At 36.7% G+C, this 26,956-nt stretch overlaps 1 non-coding gene across 1 annotated transcript; it reads left to right on the forward strand.

Moving 5' to 3' along the window:
* The first annotated feature begins 4,876 nt into the window (after positions 1-4,876).
* LOC111436507 lies at positions 4,877-5,015 on the forward strand. The gene has a single exon (XR_002709262.1). It is a non-coding gene; the product is annotated as a small nucleolar RNA Z247 (small nucleolar RNA).
* Positions 5,016-26,956: the final 21,941 nt, after the last annotated feature.

Here is a 26,956-nt window from a genome sequence, read left to right on the forward strand (position 1 = left end):
CAAACTCTTTTTACGCTTTCTTCATCCTTATTTTAAATTCCTACCTCTAAAATTCAAATAATATTCAAATAAATGGGATTTTATTTAACTAACTAATTCTATTTAACTACTACTTACGAATGGACACTTTTTCCTCCATGACATTAGCAAGCTGAAGATCCAACTCCATTGGTTGGATTTTATATATCTAGATCACCCATCAATATTTTTTTTATGAAATATAGAGGGTAGGTCAAAATCCAAGTTTGTATTATTTAAAATAGAGATTGTTTTGGAAACGTAAATAGGAATAAAAAGAAAAAAGAAAGTATTAGTAATGAGAAGAAAATACATGGTTGTAATTTTGCATGGTTTATAAAAAGGAAGACAGAGCTCCGAAAGTTGTGCTGAATCCATAAAATTTGAGAAATAAAAAATAATTAAAAAAAAGAAAAAGAAAAAGGAGGGTTGGGAATAGGGTTCAGGGAAGTTTGTCCCATTTGTTGGAGTTCACTGTTTAGACATGCAATGCAATTATTCGAAATGCCAATTCCTGTAACGTTACGTGTGGAATTTCATTTTCAACCCTCAATGACAATAGTTTAAGATAAAAGGAGAAAAAGTCAATCGATCCCTCTAATCTGAGCCGTCCATTCCCGGTTGGAAAAACCAACACGTCAAATTGTGACAGATTTGAGAGGAGTGTTTGGATTGGGTTCCAAATTTTATTGATTTCATTCTCCTTTCCTTTCTTTTTTTTTTTTTTTAAATTTTATTATTTCTTCACATCCCATCACATGGAAAACAAAAAAATAAATAAAATCACATCAAACATCAAACATCAAATCACATCACCCTTGGAATTCAAATTGTATTCATTGTTTTTCGACTCTACTTTTCCCAAACGGTGCCAACTCCCAATCCATATCACCTACCCAAATCTTCCACCTCAAATTTACTCTCTCTTTTTTTTTTCTTTACATATTAGTATGTACTCATATAATGCTAAAAATTGAAACCAAGAATTGATTGAGGTATGTAAGTAACGAAATGAAATAGATGGTGGAAAAGATTAGAGGCGGAAGGTAATTTGCGGAGAAAAAGAAGAGAAAAAAGAAAAAGAGGTGGGTCCGAAATGATTGGAAAGTGCATCCCAAAATCCGCACGTGCCGAAGAGGGAAAGAAAAGGAAGGAAGGATGGAAAATTGCAGTAGCGGTCCCTACAAAATAGTGAAATGGAAAAGAGGCCCCTAAAGTTGGGAATAATTGAAGAGCGGAGGGGGGCCGGGTGGGTGGGAACTGCGAAAAATGGTAGACAAAGCGTATTTACTGTTGGGGGTTCTGCAGAGGTGCCACAATATCCTCTGCTTCTGCGTAAAGGAAGAGGAAGAATACGTATCCCACGTCCCCGAAGAGCGCGTGTAGGTGGATCAGAATGTGAACACCAAACTGGGAGGCGTATGATGTCGCAGGGAATCAAATCCAAATATCTTCTTTTTGTCAGCGTTTTTCTTTTCTTTTTTTCTTCTTCTTTTTAATTAATACAAAAAAACAATTTTTGGATTCGTCACATCAGAACATCAGATCTACGCTCTCCTAATATTCGTCCATTCAAACCAAATTCTATTTATTCTCATCATATATCTCAAACCATATTATATAATATAATATTTTCATGTTTACTAACCAATTCTATAAATACTCAACTTCACCAGATACTTTATATCAATTTCCCACCATGCTTTCTATGCATAATCATTCAATTATTCAATCCTTTCTAACTAATTGTATCAATAATCAAAGTCATTAACCAAATAGATACCAGAACATTCCAACATATCACATTTTGATTGAATGTATATGATTTATCTACTTCAATTATACTTTAATGGATCATGCTAGTGTTTTTAGCTTATCATCTTAACTTTTTTTTTTTTCTTTTCCCAATTCAATTGAAACTTCAAATTAAATATATTTTTTCCCTCTATATTTAATATATGAAACTTATTAAAGGTTTATTTGAACCTTTAAAAAAGAATCAATTAAATGAATCATTTTAGTGTTACTATGATGAATTAATTTATCAATTTTTCATTCATTATCAATAAGTCACTTTGCTAAACCTAGAGTGACACTCTTATGCATGGTAGAATAAGTTGTGTCTATTGATATAATTATTACAAGCAAGTTGATCTTTCACGAGTTTTTTGTAATACAACTTGGTCAAAAGTTAGTCTTACTCCTATAATTATATCTTACTCCTTAACTACTATCAATTCTCTATTGAACAATTAATGTATGATTCAATCATAAACTAATTTACTTTAAAAGGATGGAGTCACATTATTCAAGTTTTGAAATTAGCACGGAAAAAACTACTCATCTACTTTATCTATTTAAAAAAAAAAAGAAAAAGAATTCTATCTTATAAAATTATATTCAACTCCTTATTTGATAAAGTACCAAAGTCATATGCATATTGAATTGGCTACAAAAGTCCTTCTTCCATATGCAAATTAAGAGTTCATAAATAACTCATGATTAAGGTGAAATCTTATATGATCATCCTATGTAGACCATTTAACATGCGAGGTCCAAGCTCCGTGTAACACCTGAGCCTCGACAAGAAATTTAAAACTTAATAGACCTCCATAGTGTAAGAACCTAATAGACCTCCATGTTGTCTTAATATAATTAAAGTAGCTTATAAAATCACAAAACCAATTGAGTTACTTATTGAGTTTAGAGTCGGGTTAAGGTCAATGCTATGATCCCGTTAAATCGATTTCGGAGAGGAACTAAGAACTACATGGGTAGTTAGTTCAAGGTATGAACCCTATTGAGTGTAGAAACAGGCAAACCTGTAAACCAGTCCTGGTTGGACTATGGACTACACGAGTAAGTGTCAGGGTGAGAGCCCCTATTGAGTGTAGGAACAAGTCAAGGTCGACATCGAGACTTTGTAAACCGATCTTGAAGAGATCAAGAACTACACAAGTAGGGGATTTAGTATGAACACTACTTCTAGTGAGCATAGGAATTAAACACCCCATGAGCACATCATTGCCTATAGGGAGTTTTGGATAAGTGGGCATATTTAGAAATAAGATTTACCGAATTTGAGAGAGAAAGAAGCTCTAATTATATGAAGAAGAAAAAAAAAAAAAAACTCCAGCCAACCTTCCTTGGCGAGCATATCTAGAGGGAACATGGAATACCCAATTTAAAAATAAGAAAAAAAAATACAACCATTTGATACCCTCCCGATTTGCATGGTGGAGGAGTGAGTGAGCTTGCCCGGTATGGACCCTACGATGTGTGTACTTTCGCGCTTTGCATTTTCTTCTACTTAAACATGAGACATGTGCGTTGTTAGGTTAACGTTCTAACCAATTAAGCTAATCAAGTTGGCTTTGGGTAAACTTGGCTTCTCCACAATGATATATCACGAACCTTGCTCTGAGAGCAAATCGGAGGAAATCGTTACAGGAAAAAAACCAAAGGAAAATCTTTTAAGAAGAAAATAACTGAAAAACAAAAGAGAGAGACAGACGTATTGAATACAGGAAGATCTGTTTCTCATTCGTTTAGCAGATGTAAATAACAATTTCTCATTCGTTTAGTAGATTTAAATAACAAACATTACACTCGACCGATATTCTACTCACTTATCCACCCACTCTAATTCTGTGGGTTTAACAAGAAAATAGGGACTTCTTTCACTGAGAGGTAGGGATTTATCGAACAGCCCCCATCGAGAAATAGAACTAACTAAACCTAAGGCAAAGATTCTTGAACAACTTGGAATTTGGCCTTCCTTCACTATTACGGATACGAAAATAAAAATAATGTGCAAAATTGAATTCAATTGTCAACTGCTCCTAGAAGGGGTCACGGTTTTGGGAGAGGAACAAGAGCTTGAAGAGTGAGAAATCGAGAGCTTTGGGTCATGGTGACGTTTTGTGGGTGTTCTTACAGAACTCAACCATATGTCACGATTCTTGTCCCTATAGGTTCCATTTGACGAGATTTATAAAATCTTTGAAGAAGCCGAACGTGGAGGAGGGAGAAGCCGAGAGAAAGAGACCGTCACTCAAGGTGAGAGAGAAGAAGAAAAAGGTTATTCTGAAAAGAAAAATAATAATAATAAGAGATGGAAACAAAAGAGAAGAAGAATAAAAGAGAGAGTGTTAAACAAAAGGTCATATCTATACATAGTAGTAGAATCTCTTCATTTCCTATTTTGTTACGGTCGATAAGGCCCACCATGTAATCCTCACTGTACACATATATATATATATACATATCTTATATGAGGTCGTGACTTCAACCTAACATGGTTTAGAGCCAATGTTTATTCATTAACAATGTCTACCATATCTTCTTCCTTCTTTCCATCTACCATCTCCAACACGATCTCATCTACCATGGCGTCGACCTGTGCCCCAATCCCTCTCCACCACGCTGTCATAGTCCGTCTCACCAAGAACAACTTCATCATACGACGCATCCAGTTCCTCCCCTACCTACAAAGGACGAAGGTTATGGTCTATGTCGATGACATCATTGCCACACCTGCCAAGCTGGTCCCTTCCTTAACCACTGCTGGTGCTGATTGGTCTTTAATCTGGCCTATGATTAGTGGTATGATCAGGATCTGCAGGTCCTTAATAGAATTCTCTCCTCCATGTCTGAGGAGATTCTTTGCGATGTGGTTACCACTACTACGTCCAAGGAGGCGTGGGATACCCTGCAGCGGATGTTTTCGTCGTCAACTCGTGCTCGCACTATTCAGATCCATGTTGAGCTCGCCATGTGCAAGAAACACGATTTGTCTGTTGCACATTATTTTCACAAGATCAAAGGAATGGCCACCGAGCTGGCCGCCGCCGACTCTGCCTTGTGGGATGATGACATGATCGCATATCTTCTTGCTGGTCTTGGCCCTAACTATGATCCCTTCGTTACCTTGATGACTACCAAGAGTGAAGCCCTCACGCTTGATGATGTGTTTGAACATTTAATGGCGTTTGAAGCTTACCAAATACAACACCACCAGGATGAACTTCACTTAAATCTTGGATCTTCGATCAATGATGCTGGTCGTGGTGGTCAGCAGAAGAACCGTGGGCGTAGGGATCATGGTCATGGACGTTATTGAGGTGGCACGCCCTCTCGTCCTGCTGGTGATCATCGTGACCCTTCTGCTCGCCCTTCCTACTAGAGTTGCGGCAAAGTGGGGCATACTGTCGCTCACTGCTGGTATAGGAAGGATGAGTTCTATCAACATGAACCTCCTCCTGCGACACTAGCGGCTACTTCCTCCTACAAGATTGATCCAAATTGGTACAGCGACACAAGTGCCACTGATCAGATCACCAGTAACCTGGATCATCTCGCTGTGCGTGAATGCTATCATGGAGGTGAACAAGTTCAAGTCTGATGAAGCAGGTTTGCAAATTTTGCATACTGGTCATTCTTCAATTAATATTGCTGCTCATTCTCTTGCATTGCGTAATATTTTGCATGTGCCTGAAATTTCCAAACATCTTCTTTCCGTTCATAAATTTTCTTGTGATAATGATGTATTCTTTAAATACCATTCTTGGCATTTTTCTATTAAGGATCGACGGTTGAGGAAAAGTCTTCTAGACGGGAGTTGTGAGTCTGGTCTCTATCCTATTAAGCCATCTGATGCCGATGGTCTCAAGCACGCCTTAGTGAGCAGATTAACTCACCCCCAATGGCATGCACGTCTTGGACATCCTTCATCTCAAGTAGTAAAGTCAACACCATTATGACGTTGATTATGATGATACCTTCAGTCCAGTAGTTAATGTTGGGAATAAATTTGAATGAAGAAAAGAAAAAAAAAAAGAAAGAAAGTAGTTTCTATTTTTTGGGTTTTAAAATTTAGTCAAAAAGCCAATATTTATTTTAGATAGCAGTGGTTTTATGGGTGAGAAAACGTGGATTCTGATGGCCATTTTTAGCTTTATAAAACTTATAAATACATTTTGTTTGTCATTCTAACATAAAAGGGTTTTGAGAATTCTTTTGTCTCCTTATCTCTCCCGCACTTGACACCTCCTTCATAGCTTTTGAGAGTTATTTAAACAAGTTAGTTTCAGAGCGAGCGTTCATTTTCTACAAGTTGGTATCAGAGCAAATTGTTATTTCAACAATTGGTATCAGGCGATTTTAATTTCAACAAATTGGTATCAGAGCTGATGGCGAACATGATGGGACAAATATCGCTACCACGATTGACGAAGACGAACTATGAGAATTGGAGCATCCAAATGAAAGCTCTTCTCGATTCGCAAGACGCATGGGAGGTGGTCGAAGAAGGTTTCGAAGAACCGAAGGATACCACGGGTTATACGATAGCGCAAAATAAGGTGCTAAAAGAATTACGATCAAAGGATAAAGCAGCATTATACATGCTGTTCCGGGCTGTTGATGAGTGGGGCTTTGAGAAGATTGCAAGGGCATCAAAAGAAGCGTGGGACACTCTAGAAAAGGTGTTCAAAGGAACCGACCGAGTCAAGCAGGTGCGTCTCCAGACTCTGCGTGGCGAGTTGGAGAACATGAAGATGAAGGAGTCAGAAAATGTATCTGACTACATTACATGTGTACAGACTGTGGCGAATCAGCTAAATCAAAACGAAGAAATGTTACCCGAGACGTGGGTTGTGGAGAAAATCTTGAGGTCGTTAACCGACAACTTTGAGAATGTCGTATGTGCCATAGAAGAGTCGAATGATTTAGCAAAGTTCACAGTCGATGAGCTCGTCGGTTCTCTCGAGGCACACAAACGTAAAAAAAAGAAGGAGGAGTCACTCATCAATAAAGTATGGAAAAGTACTCTATTCACAAAATTTTTGAGGTAGAGATCGTGGAAGCCGCGGGAATGGTCTAGGTGGTCAAGGTAACAGTTATAAAGAAAATTATAAAGAGAAGAGACTATTGAGCCAAGCAAATTGGCGTGGAAGAGGACGCAATCAAGGACGCAGTCAAGGATACAATTCCAACATCCAGTGTTACAGATGTCAGAAATATGGCCACTATGCAAATAATTGTAATTGGCCACTATGCAAATAATTGTAACTTCGACAGATGTTACAATTGTGGCAGAATGGATCATTATGCGAGAGATTGTCGAGCCGAAGAAAAGGTGAAAGAAACCATCAACCTAGCCTTGGATGACGCAACAAATGGAGGCATTCTCTTGATGGCCCAAAATGAAGAGCCAAACACAAAAGGAGACGGTGGCGCGAAAGACGATGGCGATAGTCTTGAGGTGGTAGAAACTGTTGGAAATGAGGTGATGTGCAGCGAATGTGGCGAAATCCTAATAGCGGAGACGAGAAAATCGAATAAAGATGAACAACCGAATAACAGAGAGCCCGAGCTCAAAGGGAGAGAGCTCCAATGGCCGGAAAAGCAATTCGAGGAAGAAAGAAGAAAGAGGATGAAAATGGGAGAAGAAAAGAAAGAGTTAGAAACAAAAGTTGAAAGGTTAGAGAAAGAAATGACTGAGTTGAGTAAGAGTTCCTTCTATCTCAAACAAGAGAAAGAAATGAATGGGAAGGTAATCTCTGATCTTACGAAGAAAGTTGAAGAAGGTGTGGAGAAAGAGAATGGCTTGTTCATGGAGATTGAGGCTCTAGTGGACGAGCTAGTGAGGGAGGAGAAAGATATAGAGATACTGACTCAACAGAGAAACTCACTCGTGATAAAGTCGAACTGGAGGAAGCAAAAATGCTAGCGGTAAATGTCGCTGTAGACTTCTGAAGGGAATTGAGTAAACTAAATAAAGCTATGATGTCTGAGTCAAGCGTGGCTGAGAATGGGAGAAATGAAGAGTTGGTGTCTCAGATAAGCTGTTCTCGAGAAGATCCAAATGAAGTCTCATCAGAGAAGTACAACCTCAGTTTGCCGCTCGAGGACAAGAAGAGAAAATTGAAGAAACCACGACTGAGCTCGAGAAAACGAAAACAGCACAGATGGAACTATTGAATAGAACATTTATGTTTTTGGGGAATTTTGTTGGGAATAAACTTAAATGAAAAAAAAAGAAAGAAGGTAGTTTCCATTTGGTAGGTTTTAAAATTCAGTAAAAAAAAAACTCATATTTATATTAGGAAGCAGAAATTGTGGGATTCTGATGACCAATTTTAGATTTAGAAAACTTGTAAATACGTTTTGTTTGTCATTGTAATAGCAAAACAAGTAGAGCAAGAGTTACAGAGTTAAAAGGGAGTATAGATCAATAGAAAAGGGTTTTGAGAATTCTTTTGTCTCCTTGTCTCTCCCCTCTCAAGACCTCCATCATAGCTTCGTGAGAGTTATTTAAACAAGTTAGTTTTAGAGCGAGCGTTCATTAAACAAGTTGGTATCAGAGCAAATTGTTATTTCAACAAATTGGTATCAGAACGATTTTAATTTCAACAGTTAAGCCCACTACCATTCGTCTCTTATTATCTCTTGCTATTTCTCTCGGTTGGACTATTCGGCAGATTGATATTCAGAATGCTTTTCTTCATAGCTTTCTTAATGAAGATGTTTATATGAAACAACCTCCTAGATTTGTGGATTCTCAACATCCTGGTTATCTCTGCAAGATGGATAAGTCGCTTTATGGCCTCAAGTAAGTTCCGCATGCCTGATTTTCTCGTCTTAGCTCCAAACTATTACAACTGGATTTTACACCTTTAAAGGTTGATGTCTCCCTTTTTATTTTTAACAAGACAAACATTCAGATGTATATCCTCATCTATGTTGATGACATTATTATCATAAGCTCATCTTCTATGGCTACTAAGAAACTTGTTACATAGCTTCGGGATGATTTTTCCGTCAAGGATCTTGGCACTTTGAGTTATTTTCTTGAGATTGAGGTCTGCCATACTTCCAATGGACTTGTTCTAACACAACACAAATACATTCAAGATTTATTGTCCAGAACCAATATGCTCACCTCCAAAGGTGTGCTCACACCTATGCTTCCTAGTGAGAAGTTGTTATTGGATGGTGGTGAAAAGCTCTCACCTGAGGATACTACTTGCTATCGGAGTGTCATTAGTGCTCTCCAATATTTGTCTCTAACACGTCCTGATATCTCCTTCTGTGTAAACAGAGTGTGCTAGTTCATGTCCTCCCTGACTTTTGTACATTGGGCGGCGGTCAAATGAATTCTTTGTTACCTACTTGACACTATTGATATGGGCTTGTGTTTTACAAACTCCAGCACTTATTTGCTTAGTGCCTTCTTGGATGCTGATTGGGGTGGCAATCTTATCTCCTAGAGTTCTAGGAAACAATCGACAATTTCTCGTTCTACTACGGAGGTTGAATACAAGGCGGTTACTGATGCCACTATCGAATTAATTTGGATTCAAGTCCTCTTGCGTGAGCTCGATTTTGCAAGCGTGAGCGCCTTGCCTGTGGTGTGACAACATTGGTGCCACCTATTTTTCCGCCAATCTAATCTTTCATCGACGGACGAAGCATGTTAAGGTTGATTATCACTTTGTTTGTGAACGAGTATCGACTCATCAACTTGATGTGCGACTCATATCTTCTAAGGATAAGCTCGCTGATATCATGACAAAGCCACTGCCATCTCCTTCTTTTAGCAGTTTTCGGCGCAATATGAAGTTAGTAGTACATCATCCAGATTAAAGGGGGGTGTTAAATGTAGAATAGTTCATATCTATACATTGTAGGAGAATCTCCTGATTTCTTGGTTTGTTACGGTGGATCAAGGCCCACCATGTTATCCTCATTGTACACAATGGTTATACGGGGCCGATAAGGGGTTCGCCAGCTAACCTCTAATCGTGAATCTGACTTGGTTCTCAAGGGTCCGGATAAGAACTTATTTATGATATTGTATGATTTATGATTGTATCCTGTGGGGACTAGTGTGAGCTTTCCAGTTAGCCTCTTGTAGTGAGCCTGTCACTAACGGCAGAGCTCCACAACTGTACCTTTAGAGCTCGTCATGATTATTGTTCATGCATGTGAGTTATGAGGTTATACGGGGACGATAGGGGTTCGCCAACTAGCCCTTTATTGTAAACATGACTCGATTGTTAGGTGCCCAGATAACCATAGAACTTGCATATGATTTTATGATATATGATTTGTGCCTTATGGGGACTATTAGAAAGATTGCCCGTTAGTTTTCTTTTGGTGAACCTGCCACGTGCGGTAGGGGTCCATAGTTGCACCTTAGAGTTGGTCGAGCCTTGACCTGCATGAAACCTGTGAAATTTATACCAAGGTCGCGCCTCGAGAACTTTGAGATATGATGATGATGATGATGATGATGATGAGAGACTAGTAGAAGCGATTAACCAGGAGACCTAGAGAACTTAAGAATATTTTGAGGGTTGGAGGTTTAGATAGGATACAGAACATTGAACTAAGAGAAAGTAGAATGAGAGAACCTAGTGTGTAGCTTAGGCAGAGCCTATATGGGGGAACGAATCCCCAAAAGAGAATAAGATACCGAAGGTATGAATAAGATCAATAAGACTTAATAACAAAATATGAACTACCAGCAAGTTGCTTACTAGTATATTTTATGTACTCATTCGTGTTACTTCAACTTTCTTTTTAGGTGGAGTATGAACAAGATCGATAAGACTTAATAACACGTGGGTTGTTGGCTATTGAGAGTCTTTCACATTTGAGTCTAGAGTTCCATTGTACCTACCTTTAAACTTGTATTTCATGTATTTTTAAATAGATTAATTTTTTAACGGTATATTTTTGTGGTCTCTTCTTGTCTCTTTATAAAAGTAAAATTTTCATAACTATTTTAATTAAATTTCAAAGTGCATGCATGTGCTTAAATATTTTAAATTTTATGCATTTTTACTCATTTCCACCTCAATAAGTAACCGTTCGTGGCTTGAGTCTCTTGAAAAGTGGGTCGTTAAGGAACCCAATGTCCACACGACCCCAAAAAATCCCCAAACCTCTACCACACGCCCCAGAGCCTACCTGCAAGGAAAATAGGAGAAACGAGCTCGAAATATATTATGCTTGTGATATGATTTTTTTAAGACGTGCTCGAAATAAATTATGTGATTGTTATGATATTCACTAAATCATATAAATTATGCTTTAGCTTAAAGTAAAACTCTTTAAATAGACTTAAAATGAATTTACTTAAACATAACGGATACTCATATTGTTCCTTAATTTGAACATCATAGATAATTACATCTTAATATTTTGGTCATATTTATGTTACAAAAGTTTGTTCCTAAAGTAGGTTTTACAACAATCTACTTTGATAGGTGCTACTATCGTGTATGAAACAGTTAAGTGTCTTTTGAACAAGCTCAGTGCACTATAAGAGTGGGACAAGGGACCACAAGGCTAAATTGAGTAGCCAATGGGCACACATGATTGTCCTCCATATTTGACTACATGTTTTTTCTTTTTTTTCTTGTTGAATAGTTGATAGTTATAATGCCATATTGTCCTGTGAGATCTGATGAGATCACGCCTCAACTTAGGATACCAGATGTTCATTGTTGTGGCTATGTAAGCTTACTAAGATGAAAACAGAAAGTTGGTTCACTCCGAGATGAGATTCGTCTTCTAGGAGATCTATATAACACCCGAACCCTAACGATAAATTTAAAATTTGAATTTTTTCGTTAGAATTGAACTTCCAAAATTTTATTGAGTCTTAAGAACCGAATTTCAAGATAAGGTTGAAGAGACAAAACTTAGAAAAATCCTAGGAATTCAAGAAAAATATAAAAATAAATAATGAAAAATAGGTCAAAGTCAACCCCAAATGGTAAACTTGTCATTTTATCCTCCATTCCTAATTCGGGGTCTGTATGGGTGCTAATTAGATGGCCAATAATGAAGGGAGAGAAAGGAAGATGAGAGAGGAAAAGAAGATGGGGTTAGAGTTCACGAGAGAGAGTTAGGGAGAGAAAGTCAAAATTGTCTCCCCTCAAGTCAGAATTTAGGTGGAGTTTCTTGACGAGAAATGTTCATAAGCATGGGACGAACCATCATGGACTCTTGAATCACTCAATTTTGTCAAGAATGGAGACGCGAAAAAAAAATGGAAGGTACGATTTTTGGATTCTTAATTCCAATTTTTCATAGAATCAAGTTCTAAAAGATTTTGCACAAGTTTTATGAAGAAATTCAGAGTTGATTTGGATCTAAATGTTGAATTGTGATGAACGATCCAGAAACTAAAATTTTGCAAGTTTTATTATTATTACTATTTTTTTTGCGATCTTTAGACTATTATTTCTTGCCGTAATTGACTAAAAATTATGAGAAAAATATGTGAGTAAAGATGGATTAAAAGTCTACAATTTTTGTGAAGAAACTAAGTCAATTTGAGTTGTGTACAGAAAGTTATGCAGGTGATAGCACGTGAGAGAGAGAGATTTCATAAATTTTGGAACATCTAACATGTAAAAGAACTAATTCGGAAGGCATGCATCATTTATGTAAGAAGGCATGCATCATTTATGTAAGTAACCACACAGACTTTAGGCAAGTAATACTTGTAGGGATTGCTAGGACGTGCTAGCATGCAAACATTTCTTACCTTAGGGTGGTTAGATAATACATGTTAAGGACGTTAGAGAGGCATTTTTGGATGAGTATGTACTATATGTATGTTATGGTAAAATTACTGTTATGCTCCTAGGTTGAGATTTTTTAGAACTATGTTGTTCTTTGTATTAGGCAAGGCTAGAAAGAAAATATGCATGGCTAGAATACGAGTTGTGCAATATGGATGAATGTGATATGCATGATGCAAGAAATTACAAAAGTGCCCATACGATGAGATTTGTGATTAATAATGGTTTATATGCTTTTTGTTGTGTTAGAAAGGAGGATGGACTATTGTGATATGTGCTCCGGGTGATTGAAGGATGTTATCTCCCCGTTGAGCTTGTTTGCTTGTATGTGTGCATAATATAGTATGTGTTAGCTCCAGATGTTTGACTATGTGTTCTCTCTATAGAGCGTGTTTATCTGCACAGAGCTAAGACGTTAGAGTTAGGTTGGCTGGACAATGACTTAGGTCAGGACGCTTCTAGAAGAATGAACACTTTAGGATGTGAGCTTCCCAGACTAAAAATGACTCGAAAAGTCAGAACAGAGTAGCCTAGAGTTGGAAGTCCGCATTAAGCCACCTAATCCAATAGACCCCCTTAGACCTCGGATATGACTAAGGTGAAATTTAAACCTTAGATTACATGCTTAGGCAATCAATAAGAGTATTTCCCTGGCAAAGCATGCACGAGAGAACTTAGTTGAGATTAAGGCGTTATATCTAGAGTGGTTTACATGTTGACTCAGCTTAGTATATTTCCAGTAGTCCTTGTACCCTAGAATCGTGAGCGATCAAAGGTTTAGACTTGTGTGCAATTAGAGATTGGTTTGACTCGAGGAGCTAACCCGAATGTCCTAAAAATGAGAGATGAGACTTAAACTGTCTAGACACCCTTAAGAACCTAGCAGGCTATAGTAGTGTGAATAGTGTCACGAGTCTATCAACTAACTTTTCTTCTCTGGTACTGTACCATCGAGACTCTACTCTAGTTCTCGTACTGTGGAGCTAGGCGTCGCTGGTTAGGGTAGCACGACATGTGCCCAAACCTAGTGGAAATGACTAGGGATCTCATGAATTGGACTCTTGTGCTATAAACCTGTCCCAGCAGGGGAGCGTGAGACCACATAGGTTGACCTAGTAGCTGACCGAGACATGGGGATCGTTTCTCCCAAACTTTGGTGACTTTTATGGTTACGTGGGAGGGTTCGTCAGCTAACCCCCATGGATGATGTTCAGATTATTGTTCAGATTTAGTTCCAGCCATATTGTTGTCTCAACGTACAACATTGGTCATTCATTGCATAAGGCAAGCCACCTAAGTCGTAGAAAAGAAAGATTGGAAAACTGGTCCAGACCCCTAGGGGTACGTTTTAGTTCAAAGACTCGCTTGGAGTGTCAGGGTACCCAGTTGCTCATATAGCATTGGAACCTAGGCCCGAACTTCCTAGAGCCTAGAGTAATGCTCGTGGATACTTACTAGGTTAAGGATGTGATGAGAGCCTACAAGTAGGTTGTTTACTGAGTATATTTATATACTCACCTCTTTCCTCTTTCCTTTTTAGGTGTTCGCAGGCTACCAATCGAGGTGGAGGAGCGTTTGAGAGTTGTGCAGTCATAGAGAGGGTCGTTCCAGAGCTATAGTCTATTCTTACATTTGGGAGTTTTTTGTATTTTGTTTTATAATTGTATTCCTCAGTTCTAATTTTTGAAATATCCCCTTATAACTTGGTTTAATTTTTTGTGGTGTTGATTTTTTTTCTATTTTAAATTTTATCAAATTTTTATCTTTGTTTTATTTTTTTTCACTTTTGTCTTTTAGTCACGATTCGAGTTTTGAAGTCCTGAAAATCGAGTCGTGACAATCTATGACGCTAAAACTCAATGAATAGCTTCCAAACTCCGATAGGGGTCTATGACGTGTTAGAAAACCGCTTGAAACTTCAAAGCCTTCCCAAAAGCTTAATGTAGAATTGGATCCACCAAGTAATGGATTTGGAGATGGTTCCCAAACATTTGTATAGACCATTTCCAACCGTACTTTATTCGGTTCTCTAGTAGTCTTTTCGAAGCTAAATCATTTATGTTTGCCTATAATGCAACTCTAACAAAGACCTATATCAACAAATTTTAGATTTTTTAAAAGCTCCTCTCACAACCAACATCTTCATTCCTTTAACGCTCATATGTCTAAGTCCATTGTGCCATAGACTTCCGCTAGAAACACTGTCAGCAATAGCAACCATGTTTATAGACCCTGCAGTTGTGTTTAAAGTTTCAGATTCTATGTCACGTACTACCATAGTAGCACCCTTCACAATATTCCACAAACTCTTTCCAGACTTTAGCGCATAACCTGTGCTATCTAACTAATCAATAGAAATCAAATTCTTATTGAGACCATAAATGATATGAACCACGACCAAGGAATTTCCATACCTCAAGGTCCAATTACAAGGACGAGAGCCAAGAAGCTACAACAAACCTTGTACACTTATGTTCAAGCTATGGTGAGCCCATCAAAGGAAATTCTAGAAGACGTTGGAGACCCCCCTTATATGTTGTGCAAAGTTGAGCTTCAAGAAAGAGATGCATTAAATGCACTTTAAGTTATATTTAATGAACCCAGCTGAATTTATAGACCTAGTCCAAGGATGACTAATAAGCACATTTCATTCATTGCACTATTTAATTATAATTTAAATACTTGTTTGTCATATTTAAGCTAGTTTTTAATATAGGAGTTGTTATATTGTAACCCACGTTACTATATTCCACCGTTAACTAGCTATTTTAATTGGGGAGTTATGTGTCACATAATTAAGGTTGTAAAGGCTATATAAAGCCTTTTTTTTTTCTTTGACTAGAGACATCACATCTTGGAATTAAAAAGGAATAGAATTTCTATTTTTTTAGCTTTGTTGAGAGATAAGATCTTCCTTGCAAACAATATGCTCAAATTTGGTGGGATAAATTGATATCAGGTAGGAGAAGAAACCTTGAAGCACCAATTGATTCATGGTATGAGTTCAAAGAGTCCATGAGGGAGTGTTTTGTTCCACAATATTTTCAACGAGACATGGCGCAAAAGCTTCAAGCATTGAAACAAGGACACAAATCTGTGGAGGATTATTACAAGGAGATGGATACAATGATGGATCGACTTGATCTCGATGAGGACATGGAGGCACTCATGGCGCGGTTTCTTAATGGATTAAACATAGAGATTGCAGACAAGTTTGATTTACAGCCTTATTCTGATATCGAGGAGTTGTTGCACATTGCAATTAAGATCGAGCGGCAAATCCAACGAAGGTCTCAACGATATTCTTCTAAAACTTTTTCCAATTCTACTTCTACATGGAAAAAGGATAATAAGAACATTGAAGCATAGAAATCAAGAAATTAATGAGAAGCCTCATGCTAAATTTGAGAAAGGTGAGAGTTCTAGAACAGGGAAAGAAAAAGTAGAAAAGTCTAATGTTCGAAATGGGGATTTAAAGTGTTGGAGATGTCAAGGGGTAGGATACTATAGTAGAGATTGCCCAAATGCAAGAATTATGACCATCAAGGAGGAAGAAATTGTTACGGATGAAGAGGCACATGACGACATAAATGAGGAAACTGATGAGAGTGAGGAGTTTAGTGAAGAGGACCCTACACATATATCTTTGGTTACTCGACGAGCTCTAACCACCCACATTAAGGAAGACGGCCTAGACCAACTAGTGAACTTATTTCAAACTCGGTGTATTGTTCAATCTATACCGTGTAGTGTTGTCATTGATAGCGGTAGTTGCAGCAATGTTGTGAGTCCCATTCTGATCAAAAGACTTAATTTAAAGACACAACCACATCCAAGACCCTACAAGCTTCAATGGTTGAATGACTGTGGGGAAGTACGGGTAACTCAACAAGCTCTTGTTTCTATTACTATTGGAAAATATGTTGATGATGTTTTATGTGATGTTGTATCCATGCATGTTGGAGATTTACTACTGGGGAGGCCTTGACAATTTGATCGTCGAGTAATGTATGATGGGTATGCAAATCGATACTCTTTTACTCACAATGGTAGAAAAACTACTCTTGTTCCATTGTCTCACAAAGATGTATTTATTGATCATTGCAAACTTGAAAAGAAAAGGCAAGAGGCTGATGCAAAAGCAAATATTGAAAAAGAATCAAGTGAAAAAAAGAGCTGGAGTGAAAAGCAAGAGAGTAGTACTCAGCCTAGAGAAAAAAAGAGAGAAAAGCCAAATCAGTAAGATTGTATGATCAAGTGAGGCTAGGAATGTTTTGCTCTCTAACCGGACTATTCTTGTACTTATGTGCAAGGGGTCTTGTTACTTTACTAACATGCTTAACCCTTCTTTGCTTAGTGATTTTGTTGTACTTTTGCCAGAGTTTGAAGATTTATTTTCTGAGGAGATGCCTAATAGTTTGTCACCACTTAGAGGGATTGAACACAAGATTGACTTCATTCCTGGTGCACCCATTCTAAACCGACCAGCATATAGGACTAATTCAAAAGAGGTTGAAGAGATACAAAGACAAGTAAGTGAAACTCCTTGCTAAATGGTATGTACGTGAAAGTTTGAGTCCTTGTTCTGTTCCAGTTATTCTTATACCTAAGAAAGATGGTTCTTGGCGTACGTGTGTTGATTGTAGGGCTATAAACAGGATAACTATAACGTATAGGTATCCAATTCCTAGATTAGATGATATGCATGATGAATTGCATGGATGTAGTCTTTTTACGAAGATTGATTTAAAATCGGGTTATCATCAAATTCGCATGCATATTAGGAATGAGTGGAAAACAGCTTTTAAAACTAAGTATGGTCTTTATGAATGGTTGGTTATGCCTTTTGGATTAACTAATGCACATAGTACATTCACGAGACTAATGAACCATGTCTTACGAGAATACTTAGGTAAGTTTGTGGTTGTTTATTTTGATGACATCCTTGTTTACTCTAAATCTTTAGATGATCATATTACCCATGTACGCAATGTTTGGACTACTTTAAGAAATGAATGTTTGTATGTAAATTTAAAGAAAGGTAGCTTTTGCATGGAAAAAGTTAACTTTCTTGGGTTTGTAGTTTCATCTAATGGTGTTGAGGTTGATGAAGAGAAAGCGAAGGCCATAAAAGATTGGCCTACACCTAAAAGTGTAAGTGAGATAAGAAGTTTTCATGGTCTTGCAAGTTCCTACCGTAGGTTCATTAAGAATTTTAGTACATGCTTCACCCTTGAATGAACTTGTTAAGAAAAATGTATCCTCTATATGGGAAAAAGATCAAGAACTTGCTTTTAATACTTTGAAAGAAAAATTGAGTTATGCTCCCTTGCTTGCATTACCTAATTTTGAGTCAACTTTTGAAATTAAATGTGATGAGAGTGGAGTAGGGATAGGTGCTATATTAATGCAAAATAAAAGACCTTTAATGTTCTTTGGTGAGAAGTTGACTGGTGCATCTTTGAGGTATCCAACTTGTGACAAAGAGCTTTATGCTTTGGTTCATGCATTGCAAACCTGGTAACATTATCTTTGGTCTAAGGAGTTCGTTATTCATACGGATCATGAAAGTTTAAAGCATTTGAGAGCACAAAATAAATTCAACAGATGACATGCTAAGTGGTTAGAATTTATTGAAACTTTCCCGTATGTCATAAAGTATAAACAAGGTAAGGAGAACATTGTTCTAGATGCTTTATCACGAAGGTATGTCCTCCTCAATACTTTAAATGCTAAGTTGTTGGGTTTTGAACACATAAAGGATTTGTATCAACATGACATGTTCTTTGTTCCTTTTGTTGAATCTTGTAAAAAAGGACTCATTATGGATAATTACTTGTTGTTAGATGGATTTTTGTTTCGAAAAGGTAAAATTTGAATACCGTCTTGTTCCATACATGAGCTACTTGTGAGGGAAGCTCATGGAGATGGTTTAATGGCACACTATGGAGTTTCTAAAACTTATGATATGCACTCTGAACATTTTTTTTTGGGCCTAAAATGAGACATGATGTTAATAAAGTTTGTGCTCGTTGCATAATATGTAAACAAGCTAAGTCTAGACTTCAACCACATGGTTTATTCTCCCCATTACCTATTCCTAATGGTCCTTGGATTGATACTTCAATGGATTTTGTTTTAGGTTTACCTAGGACTAGGAAAGGTTATGATAGCATCTTTGTTGTAGTTGATCAATTTAGTAAAATGGTTCATTTTATTCCTTGTCACAAAACTGATGATGCAAAGCGATGCAAAACATATTGCTGACTTGTTCTTTACGAAAGTTGTACGATTGCATGACATTCCTAAAAGCACCGTTAGTGATCGTGATGTAAAATTTTTAAGCCACTTTTGACGTGTTTTATGGGGTAAGTTAGGAACTAAGCTAGTATATTCAACTACTGGTCATCCTCAAACGGATGGACAAACTGAAGTTGTTAACATAATCATGAGTACTATGCTTAGGGCTATTATTGATAAGTACCGTAAGACTTGGGAGGATTGTTTGCCATTTATAGAATTTGCATTTGCATATAATAGGGTTGTTCATAGCACTGCTAAATGCACACCTTTTGAAGTTGTTTATGGCTCTAATCCTTTAACCCCTATTGACTTGTTACCTATGCCGTTAAAAGAGTTTGTGAATTTTGATGCAGATGTCAAGGTTGAGTTTGTTTGTAAACTGCACAAGCAAGTGAAAGAACAAATTGAGAAGCAAAATTTCAAGGTTGCCACCCGAATTAATAAAGGTCGCAAGATTGTCATCTTCAAGCCAGGAGATTGGGTTTGGGTGCATTCCCGAAAAGAAAGATTTTCTACTCAAAGAAAATCTAAGCTTTTACCACGAGGAAATGGACCATTTCAAATTCTTGAGCGTATCAACGACAATGCTTATAAAATTGATCTACCAGGTAAGTATGGTGTTAGTGCAACTTTTAATGTTGTTGATTTGAGTCCTTTTGACGTAGGTGATGGCTGGGATTCGAGAATGAATCCTTCTCAAAAGGGGGAGAATGATATGAACCATGACCAAGGAATTTCCATACCTCAAGGTCCAATTACAAGGACGAGAGCCAAGAAGGTACAACAAACCTTGTACACTTATGTTCAAGCTATGATGAACTCACCAAAAGAAATTCTAGAAAACGTTGGAGACCTCCTTTATATGTTGTGCAAAGTTGAGCTTCAAGAAAGAGATGCATTAAATGCACTTTAAGTTGCATTTAATGAAATAAGCTGAATTTTTGGAACTAGTCCAATGATGATTAATAAGCACATTTCATTTTTTGCACTATTATTTAATTATAATTTAAATATTTGTTTATTATATTTAAGCTATTTTTTAATATAGAAGTTAAGATTATATTATAATCCAGATAGGTGATTATATTCCACCGTTAACTAGTCATTCTAATATGGAGGTTATGAGTATTTCTCATTTATTAGCTAATTTAATTGGGGAGCAATGAGGAGGTTAAAGGCTATATAAAAACTTTTTTATTTTTATTTTTATTTTTTTTGTAAAGGCTATATAAAACTTTTTTTTTCTTTGGTTGCAAAGGCTATATAAAAATATTTTTTAGCAGAGATATCACATTTTAGAATTAAAAATGAATAGAATTTCTATTTTTCTTAGCTTTGTTGAGAACTAAGATTTTTTTTTGCAAATTCTCGTGTTTAGAACTTGCATGCCAGAGTCATTCAAATGGTAGTGATTAAACCTCTTGTGGAGTGATTCAAATCATGAGTTTAGAAACGAATTTTCTTTCTTCTTGATCTTGATCATTAAGGTAATCTATTTCATACTTTCCCTTGGGTTGATTCCATATCAATAAATATGTGAAATTCTTCAATGCCCATTAATTTAGTGCGGGAGTTTGTATGGATATATCCTCTTTCCTTCAATTTGTTGCCAGCAAGATACGCCATCCTAAAATTTTTAGATTTAAAATTTTAGTTCCTTTATTTGGAGACGAATGAAAAAATGCACTTGAATAAAAAAATTAAGATTCAATTGGGCTATCCACGCTAAGAATTAGAGCATCCCTAAATTTACTGAATCATTATCATCTCCATATTTGTGATTCTGCTTCTTTTTTTATTTTTCCTATATATTCGAAAGTGCCTTCGATAAATCTAACATTGTCTTCTCATTGACAATGTTGAACACCACGTTTCTGGATAGTGTCAACCGGAACAATCCTAGAGTCTACCGATCTTTGAGCTTCCACTACTTTGTGGACATGGAATCTGGCTTCACCCCAGGCAAGAATTTGTGAACTAGAACAAATAATCTTCAATATTTATCTTCCAAAAACCAAAATAAGATCCATCAAGCTTTTCAATTTCAAACTTGAAGTTTTTCATCTTCACAGATCGTGGTGAATATCTCCAACTCTTATGTCAGTTGTTAGGATCGCACAACAACTCACTTATGAATCTAGATGAATAACATGAATATCAAAAGAGATAAAATATAAGGAGAAATATACGTTGTAATATTGAGATAGTAAACTCCACCTCAGCTAATGATTTATATTGATGACTTCAAGTATGCATAGTAATAGAGAATATAGAGCATACATATACATAAAGTACATCTTTCAAGCATTACTTAGGAGAATATATATGGGGTTCAGTTTATTATTAATAGTTTTACCGGATATAATCATCTTTCATGCATAGCCATTTACTTTACATAATAGTTTACTATATGTGACCATTTACCATATATGGTCATTTGCGATGTATAGTTATTAAGTAAAATCATACTCCACAACCTAATATTAACATTAAGAACGAATGAAGAACTATAAGTTAGTTACTAGCATAGTATTTTTATATTTATCCATGCTAATTTAAATCTTTTCATATGAGACTTAGAAGCAATCGAGGCAGGGGTGTGGACAATTTGTGGGGTTATAGGGGTCAACCACGTTAGTGTCTTTGTATTTCTCAATTTTTTAGCTTTATAGGAACTTAATCATGTGGACTTTGACTTTGCTGTTTGTTTGTGATGTATCATTTTAAGTTGTATCATAGTTGTTTTTTTTATTGCGATTTTGACTACTCTTCCAAAATTTCTTTAAATAGATGCATACGTAAAAGTTTTAAATTTACGTGTATATTTTCATTAATGGTATATGTTGCAAGGATTGAGTTGTATGTAATAATTTTATCTATGAACGTAACATTTCATATAGTGGCATAATAGTGCAACTCTAGGTCTACGGTGGAGTGACTTAGAGTTAATTAATGAAATTTAATTAATTAATTTTGTATGATTATAGTATAAATGTATAGGTTCTCTGGCACATAATAATGCTAAAAGATTAAATAAATGGAAAGAAATAGTTGAAATATTAAATAAAAGTAAATTAAAATTTGAAATATTGAATATATGAGAAATGAAATATATATAAATAAAATTGATAGTATTTTGGTGTACACAAGTGAGATGATGTGGTGTAGATGGTTAAAAAGAGGGAGTGTAAACAGATAGGAGGCAGAGGAGAGGAGTAGGGCAAGCAATTAGAGAGTAAAAGCGTAATTATGATGGAAAGTGGAGGAAAGAGGGAAAAAAGAGAATGATGGGAAGGTTTGGTGCAGAGAAGGGAGGGGAAGGGAAGGGAGAAGGGAAGGGGGAATGATGGGAAAGTTCCCAAAACCCTAAACTGTTATCATTTCATTTCACTGTCCTCTCTCTGCCCTCCCTCTGCTCTCCCTTTTTCACTATTATTAATTATGTTCTTTTTGTTTCTTTCTCTTCTTTTCTAACAAATTAAATGCCACTTCCACAGGTCAGCGCACAACCTCACCTCCTCCCAACACCTCGATCAATATCATTAATGCTCGCCACACCAACCAAATCTCTCTCTCTCCCCACCCCCTACTTTTAAATCCATTTTCAATTTTTACCCTCCACTCAAATATACCATTTATGAATTTTTTTAATGGCACATGGGTTATACTTCCTTTGTATTTGGACGGAGACTATTAGAAAAAATGTTGTAAGAGACTTTGGAGTTTGAAAGTGTGACACTCGTACACAATTTGATTACAGTGATGGACTATCACTTATGAATCTAAGAAAATTTCTTCTCTCTGTACTACGTAAATTTTTTTGTCTCTTTATTTAATTTTCTATTTGTGGGCACATGAGTGCGATTGATCTTATCTCCGTTCCCGCTACTGCAATTAGGTATTAGAACATTTTGGATGTGGCATTAAGGTACCAACAAAAAAAAAAAAATATTAGAGAATTGAGGCCATCCATTTGGAGAAAAAGAGAGGACCCAATGAAAAGGCATTAATACATTGCATTTGTTCACATTTATGAACAATGTAAATGGAAGTTTGAAAATGGCGCTGCTTCCATTGCCATATTTTTGTCAAAAAGTTGGCCAAAACAATACCCCTTTTCTCTCCTCCACATCTCACCTTGATTTAAGCTTACCCTTTTACTTTGTTGAAACAATCAAATGAAAGCGACACTCCAACTTTAGGGCTAATTGCTTCTTATTCATATTTATTAATTAAACTATTCTTTTAAACATCAACACTTTCACATTTGGGCCAAATCGTATTTATTAATAAAAAAAAAGAAAAGGAAAAGGAAAAAAAGCTTGTCTTTCATAAAGATCCATGTCGTTTACTTGAAGCGGGTTAAGCTTTTTCCAATTATCTTTCTTAGCTACCTGTTATTGACTTTTAATTGTAATTATTAATTTTAAATTGATATTAAAAAAATAATAATAATAAAAGCATGGAAAATGGCAGAAAACAGTTCAGAAAATACTTAAATAATACGTACAAACATAGAGATGGGCACGACAAAATATGTTAAATAACCTCGTCCTTATGTCCCATATATTGCCTACATTACTCTCCATTAACGAAAGAATGGGTAAAAAGGTAATTTTGATATAAAGTTTGAATTATTATCCTTCCTTTTAGCAAGATTGTACATTAATGCTTTGATGTTTTATTTAATCTTCAGGCCACCAACATACGATGCTATCTGTAAGTTTGAAAATGGAATTAAAATAGATTTGGAAGAGACATGAATTATTAAAGTAAGAAGCTATTTTGTTGTTAATCTTTCAAATCAAGCTTTTTGTTTAATAATGAGGAATTGTGTTTTATTCACCAAATGAAAAATGAAAAAGAAATTAGGGGTGTGATATTCACTGATTTCGTTGGGAAGTCGAGGGATTTAAGCACAAAAATAAAATATTAACTAATTATTAGGAAAGGGTTGATTTGAGAATATAAAAATATATGTCGGCATTGCATCTTAAATTAATAAGATTTATTCATTTATGTGTTTCTATTATGGGTAGCTGGGCCCTGACCGAGGTTGATTGGGTCCTGCGACGCTTGTGCCCAAATATGGGCTTCATCACTAAATCCCACTTCACAGTATCTGGGCACTTAAAACCTAAAACTTCCTAATCACTTTGGTTTTGCAAGGTTAGATGGAATGGTTGATTTTATCCTAACTAATCATTTAATTTTTAATAATAATATTTATTATTATATTTGTAAAATAATATTATTCATGGCATGAAAAATATAAGATCATCTTAGTGTAACCTTATCCGAAAGAAATATATTTGAGTAATAAACCATTGATTCGACTAGAAATGTTCATTTAATTTATAAGGTTAATGTCTCACGAGGGCCTGCCTCGAATAAAGTAGAGAATCTCCATTTAAACAAGAAATAGAGGAGGGAGCAAGTGAAATTTTTCTCTGTTACTTAAAAGAGACTAGAGAATAATCATTGCCCTTGTATCTACCCCCGTTGTGAGAACTCCTTGTCATGCTTTCCTTCTTGAAAACGGTGGTAGTGTAGTAAAGCAGAAACGTCGATATGTCATGACCATGGAGCCTGTGTTAAGGTAGTTGCATTTTATTTTTGTAGATCTTAAGTTAAAATAAGGTATCATTTTCAATCATTTCGTTAATATATTTATATTACACATTGGTTATATTTCTTGTTTTGTATTAAAGCTTTTAATGTAAACGTATAAGTCCATGAAATCATTTCATGAATAATTTTAAATGAATGTTTTTCCATAGAAAGATCACGTCATGTATGTGGTAGTGGCTCTATTTCAATAGGAAATTAAGGTCATTATAGTTGGTATCAGAGCTCTAGATTATAAATTTCATAAACAAGCCTACGAGGTAGGCTTAGTGTTACGGTCATGCTTATCCAAGGCATGTTGCTCATGTTGTACTACTTTATTGCTTTCTTTACTGCTTTCTTTACCGCTTTCATGTTGTATTATTTATTTTTTGTTTTCTTTAAGAGTATGACGTTTCGGCGATGTCATGGTTACGCCTGGTAGACATGAAATGCCTCAAAATGTACTATAGGGGGATACGACTAGTTGTCAACTTCTTCCTACCCGATAGTTATATGGTGTGAACCATTGTTGTTGCCTTTTTGCTTACATTCCCATATAGCACCAATTTCAATTTCTCTCTCTTGCTTTCAAACCTCTCTTCCCTGCTTTTTAAAATCTTCTCTTGAAATCGAGATATGAGGTTTGTATTCACATTGCTCGACCGCAGGCAACGTAACTCGAAGTAGGCTTGACCCACTCAGTGCTGAGAGTGGGTGCCGCACAATCGCCAAATCCGCTGTCTAGAAACCACGATTGTGACAGTTGGTATCAGAGCCTAGTAGGCTCCAAAGGGACTGGTAGACACGTCTTCAACTAAACAGTTGAACAAGTCTCACGTGGACAGATTAGTCGAAATAGAAGAATAGATGCAATACTTGCGGGAAGTCCCCGATAGTATTCGATTTCTAGATGAGCGAGTGAAAGAACTTGCTGACAAGATCCTCGCCGTTGATGCAATAAAGGGTCGGTTGGATGGGTTACCCATTCAAGAAATAATGTATCGAATGGATAACCTAGGAACAAAAACTACAAAGAATGATAGTTTCGAGCTCGACAGGCTCTACTGGCCTGATTGAGGAGCGAGTCGATGGCTTAGATAGCTCCCAAAAAGCGATGTTTCAGATGGTCACCGAACTATCTGATAATGTGAAGGCAGCCCTCGAGGTAGTCAGGGTAGAAATGGCAGACATAAGCGCCAGAGTAAATGTTGTCGTAAGGGCAGTGGAGAACCAAACCCCTACCTGGAGGACAACGCGACCCAACAAGGTCAAACTTCTTGAACCCAAGCCCTTCTTCGTGGCTCATGATGCCAAGGCCTTAGAGAACTACATCTTTGGCCTTGAGCAGTACTTTAAAGCGATTGACATTGAGACAGAGGAAGAAAAGATCATTGTGGCTACCATGCATCTAGCTGAAGATGCGAAACTGTGATGGCGGTCGAAGTATGTGGACATCCAAGAGCTTCAATCTGAATTTTTCCCAAAGAATGTTGAGATCATGGCAGAACGAAATTATGTGACCTTACACACGAGTAGCATTCGAGAATATATCAAACAGTTCTCGTTACTCATGTTGGACATTCGACAGATGTCTGAGCTAGATAAGATCTTCCAGTTCACAGAAGGATTGAATCCATGGGCGAAATCTAAACTATATGAACATGACATGGAAGATCTCTCCACGGCCTATGCAATGGCCGAACGATTGTTTAACTTGAACAACGAGCAGCCCCAAGAGACAAGGTGAAACCAAGCCTCCTCAAGTAGAGGTAATCACAACCACACCTCTAATCCATCCAGAATGGGAGGAGGAGACAAACTGAGGATCGGAGGAGTTGAGACAAGACAACCCCAACAGGGGACTGGTGTCTTAGGCAAAGGGCCTCACAATCAGAGCCACTTCAATCGACTACCTCTCTCTTATTTCCTATGTAAAGGAACCATAGGGTGTATGAATGTCCAAAGAGGGTGTCACTACAGGCAATTCAAGCCGCATTGGACACAGACGTGGATGCAAAATCCAAGGGCGAAGAAGCTGAGAAAGCGCTAAACGTAGAAACACCTCGGATGGGAGCCCTAAAGTTCCTATTCGCACTTCAAAAGAAGACCTGTGAACAAAGAGAGCTAATCGAAAAAGATCTTATGTATGTGGAAGCGTGGGTGAATCACAAGTTGGCCAAGAATACGATGGTCGATTTAGGAGCCACCCACAACTTCATGACTAAGACGGAAGCGAATCGGTTGAACATCAAATGGCATCAAGACTCGGGGAAGATGAAGGCCGTCAACTCTGTGACCTTACCGATTTTCGAAATAGCGAGAAAGACTACACTTAAGTTGGGAACATGGAGTAGCTTGGTGTTGAGTTTTATGTCCTAAAACTTATAGTTTGTAAACAAAAACATATTCTATTTTCAATAAAG

Source organism: Cucurbita moschata, unplaced genomic scaffold (genome assembly GCF_002738365.1).
Source record: "Cucurbita moschata cultivar Rifu unplaced genomic scaffold, Cmos_1.0 Cmo_Scf00054, whole genome shotgun sequence".
Taxonomy (NCBI): Eukaryota; Viridiplantae; Streptophyta; class Magnoliopsida; order Cucurbitales; family Cucurbitaceae; genus Cucurbita; species Cucurbita moschata.